The sequence below is a fragment of the Jatropha curcas genome, chromosome 1 (genome assembly GCF_041381405.1).
Source record: "Jatropha curcas cultivar XTBG-Jc1 chromosome 1, XTBG_Jcur_1.0, whole genome shotgun sequence".
Lineage (NCBI taxonomy): Eukaryota > Viridiplantae > Streptophyta > Magnoliopsida > Malpighiales > Euphorbiaceae > Jatropha > Jatropha curcas.
The window spans coordinates 6,716,088-6,721,115 of NC_143151.1; the positions used below are offsets into that span (position 1 = coordinate 6,716,088).

A 5,028-nucleotide genomic window follows, 5' to 3' on the forward strand; every position below is an offset into this window, starting at 1 on the left:
GCAATCATTCAAATGCTCTCTACCTCGATCCAATATGGAGGGTTGCCTAGTGAAGATCCTAATGCTCACATCACCAATTTTTTGGAAATTTGTGACACATTCAAACAAAACGGTGTTTCTGAAGATGCAATCAAATTAAGACTTTTCCCATTCACTCTTAGGGATAAAGCTAGATCATGGTTACAATCGTGTCCCGCTGGAAGCTTTACCACATGGGATGAATTAGCTCAAAAATTCCTAGCTAAATTCTTCCCATCCTCAAAAACCACCAAGCTGCGCAATGAGATAATGACATTTGCTCATCATGATCAAGAGAGCTTGTATGAAGCTTGGGAAAGATTCAAGGACTTGTTAAGAAAGTGCCCACATCACAGTTTGCCCAAGTGGTTACAGGTACAAACTTTCTATAATGCATTATCTCCTAACATCAAAATTACCTTAGATGCAGCTGCAGGTGGATCCTTTGAAAAGAAAGGTATTGATGAAGCATATGAGTTGATAGAGGAGATGGCAAGCAACAGCCACTACCAAAACAATACCGAAAGGAGAAGAACCGCAGGAGTCTATGAAATAGACACCATTACAGCACTCAATGCCAAAGTAGATAACATGGTAAGGAAATTGGACATGTTAACCACTAATCCTGTGAATTCGATTATGCAAGTTTGTGATAGGTGCAATGGATAGCATGGAATTGGAGAATGCATCATGGACCCTTTAAATCCACCAACTTTGGAGCAAGTGAACTATGTGATGAATCAAGGAAGAAAGAATTACCCTTTTTCAAACTCATATGATAACAGGTTAAGGAATCATCCTAACCTATCTTATGGTAATCCTAACAATGCCTTGAATGCACCACCTGGTTTCCATCCTCCGGAAAAGAAATCTCATGATGACCTCCTCACTGCTCTCTCCAAGTCACACATGGAATTCATGAATGAAACCAGGGAAAACCATAAAATCCAGCAAGCTGCAATCAGGAATTTGGAGATTCAGTTTGGGCAGTTCGCAAACATGATGGCATCTCGACCTCAAGGTACGTTACCTAGCAATACTGAAAAGAATCCAAAGGAACAAGTGCAGGCTATCACCTTGAGGAGCGGGAAACAGATAGATGAACCACCAAGGAAAGAAAAAGAAGAAAAAGAACAGCCAAAGGTGCCTATCATTGACTTAGAGGAAAAAGAAAAGGTAAAACCTTATGTTCCCCCTGTCCCCTTTCCACAAAGATTAAAGAAAGCACAAGATGACAAGAGCTTCCTCAAGTTTCTGGATGTGTTTAAGAAGCTTCAAATCAATATTCCTTTTGCTGAAGCTCTTGCTCAAATGCCTAGCTATGCTAAATTCCTAAAAGATATCTTGAGCAAGAAACGGAAAATTGATGATCAAGGAACGGTAATGTTAACCGAGGAGTGCAGTGCAATTATTCAAAACAAACTGCCTCCAAAGTTAAAAGATCCAGGAAGTTTTTCTATCCCTTGTAACATTGGTAATCTTGACTTTGAAAAGGCTTTGGCAGATTTAGGTGCTAGCATTAATCTTATGTCCTATGAAGTTTTTAAAATGCTAGGTATGGGAGAGCTCAAACCAACAAGGATGTCTTTGCAATTAGCAGATCGTTCAATTAAATACCCTATAGGGATTGTAGAAGATGTGCTTGTAAAGGTAGGTACATTCATCTTTCCTGTTGATTTTGTTATTCTTGATATTGATGAAGACAGGGAAGGATCTCTAATCCTTGGAAGACCTTTTCTTGCAACTGCAAGAGCATTAATTGATGTTTATGAGGGTAAGTTGACTCTAAGAGTTGGACAGGAAGAGATTGTGTTTGATGTACTTAAATCTTGTAAACTCCCTATGGATCATGGAGACTGTTTTAGAATTGATGTTGTGGATGAATGTGTGGAAACCACTTTGCATGTTGAAAATAACACTAATGAATCAAGCATCTTGAATGAAAAAGAAAAGGAACTTCCTAAGCATGAACTGAAACAACTTCCACCTCATTTAAAACATGCATTTCTAGGTGAGAACCATTCTTTTCCTGTTATTATTTCTTCTCACTTAACGCTTGATCAAGAGGAAAGGTTGTTGCAGGTTCTACGTAGGCACAAGAAAGCATTAGGATGGTCTATCTCAGATCTACAAGGAATAAGCCCAAGTGTGTGCATGCATAAAATCTTGATGGAAGAAGACTACAAACCTTCAATCGAGCATCAAAGGCGACTAAACCCAAACATGAAGGAGGTAGTCAAGTCTGAAATCATCAAACTCCTAGATGCTGGTATCATTTATCCGATTTCAGATAGTAACTGGGTAAGTCCTGTCCAAGTTGTTCCAAAGAAGGGAGGTATGACTGTTATCTCTAATGAAAACAATGAATTAATCCCCACAAGAACAGTCACAGGTTGGCGTGTGTGCATAGATTATAGAAAACTAAATAAAGCAACACGCAAAGATCACTTTCCCCTTCCCTTTATTGATCAAATGCTTGAAAGACTTGCAGGTTATCCTTTTTATTGTTTCTTAGATGGCTATTCAGGGTACTTCCAAATACCCATAGCCCCTGAAGATCAAGAGAAAACTACTTTCACTTGTCCTTATGGCACTTTTGCCTATAGGAGAATGCCTTTTGGGCTATGCAATGCCCCTGCAACCTTTCAAAGGTGCATGATGTCCATCTTTTCTGATATGGTGGAAAAATTTATTGAAATATTCATGGATGATTTTTCTGTATTTGGTTCTTCCTTCGATGCATGCCTTCGTAATTTATCTTTAGTGATGCAACGATGTGAAGATACTAACCTTGTGTTAAATTGGGAAAAATGTCATTTCATGGTTAGTGAAGGTATTGTCTTAGGGCATAAAATCTCTCAAAAAGGGATTGAAGTAGACAAGGCAAAAATTGAGGTAATTGAAAAACTACCTCCCCCTAACACAGTGAAGGGCATAAGAAGTTTTCTTGGGCATGCAGGGTTTTACAGGAGATTCATAAGGGATTTCTCAAAAATCACTAAACCTCTTTGCAATCTACTAGTTAAAGATGTTCCTTTTGATTTTGACAAAGAGTGTTTAGATGCTTTCAACAGGTTGAAGAAGGAGTTAATCTCAGCTCCTATCATTACGACACCAGATTGGACTTTACCCTTTGAACTCATGTGTGATGCTAGTGATCATGCTGTAGGAGTTGTTCTTAGACAAAGAAAAGACAAAAAGTTGCATGTTATTTATTATGCAAGTCGCACATTGAATGATGCGCAATTAAATTATGCAACTACGGAAAAAGAATTGCTAGCTATTGTTTTTGCTTTTGACAAATTCAGGGCATATCTAATTGGAGCTAAAACAATAGTCTACACAGATCACTCCGCCATCAAATACTTGCTGGAAAAGAAAGATGCAAAGCCGAGACTCATTCGTTGGGTACTTCTGTTGCAAGAGTTTGACCTAGAGATTCGCGACAAAAAGGGGACCGAGAACCTCGTCGCTGACCATCTTTCCAGACTTGAATTGGGGGAAGAAGACATAAGCGAGCTACAAATCAATGAAAGCTTTCCTCATGAGCAACTTCTTCTAGTGGCAAATGCTCAAACCCCCTAGTACGCTGACATTGTTAATTATCTTGTTTGCAAAATTCCTCCTCCCCAATTTTCTTACCAACAAAGGAAAAAGTTTTTTCATGATATCAAATTTTACTATTGGGAGGAGCCATTTTTGTTCAAGTATTGTAGTGATCAGCTCTTCAGGAGATGTATACCGGAAACTGAAATAGAAAGTGTCCTTAAATTCTGCCATTCAATGGAATGTGGAGGTCACTTTGGAGCAAGCAAGACAGCTGCGCGTATACTAGAAAGTGGTTTGTATTGGCCTAATCTTTTTAAAGATGCTTATAATTATGTTTGTCTTTGTGATCGTTGTCAAAGGTTAGGTAACATTTCGAAGAGACATGAAATGCCCCTGAACAGCATCCTTGAAGTCGAAATCTTCGACGTATGGGGTCTGGACTTTATGGGACCCTTTCCACCATCATATTCAAATCAATACATTCTAGTGGCAGTGGATTATGTGTCAAAGTGGGCAGAGGCTGTTGCTATTCCGAATAATGATGCCAAAAGTGTGATGCACTTCATCAAGAAAAATATTTTTACAAGGCATGGCACTCCTAGAGCGATAATCACGGACGGAGGTAAGCATTTTTGTAATCAATATTTAGATTCCCTTCTTGCAAAATATGGTGTCACTCATCGTGTAGGTACTCCATATCATCCTCAAACAAGTGGACAAGTAGAGGTCACTAACAGAGAAATCAAAAAGATCCTCGAAACCACTGTTGGACAATCACGAAAGGATTGGTCCAAAAAGCTCGACGATGCTCTATGGGCCTACAGAACTGCATTCAAAACGCCTATAGGTATGTCTCCATATCGCATGGTGTATGGTAAGGCTTGTCATCTTCCTGTAGAGTTAGAACATAAAGCGTTTTGGGCCATTCAATTTCTTAACTTCAATACAAAGGAAGTTGGCCAGAAACGATTGCTGCAGCTAAATATGATGGATGAAATGCGCCTCCATGCTTATGAAAGTGCCAAAATTTACAAAGATCGCACTAAACAATGGCACGATAAGCGCATTATCAAGAGGGATCTAAAGGTGGGCCAGCAGATGTTGCTCTATAATTCTAGGCTCCGGTTATTCCCTGGTAAGTTGCGCTCTAGGTGGTCTGGACCATTCACAATCAAGGAAATTTTTCCTCATGGTGCGATTGAAATAGTGGATGGTAAGTCAAATCGAAGTTTCAAGGTAAATGCTCAACGTTTGAGAAGCTATCATAGTGAAAACTTTGAACCCATCAAATCAGCAATTGGTCTTGCCTAGCCGAAACTAAGATAAGTGCGTCGAACTTAACGACGTTAAACAAAAGTGCTCATGGGAGACAACCCATCTATTTTTCTTATTAAAAATTTTGACTATTTATTTATTTTTATTCTTTATTTTATTTGTCAAAATTCCCAAAATTTTCTCCAT

The 5,028-nt window shown here is 38.9% G+C and overlaps 1 non-coding gene across 1 annotated transcript; it reads right to left on the minus strand.

The window, feature by feature from the left end:
- Window positions 1–270: 270 nt before the first annotated feature.
- LOC149498898 (small nucleolar RNA R71) lies at window positions 271–377 on the minus strand. The gene has a single exon (XR_016319217.1). It is a non-coding gene; the product is annotated as a small nucleolar RNA R71 (small nucleolar RNA).
- Between the last annotated feature and the right edge of the window lie 4,651 nt (window positions 378–5,028).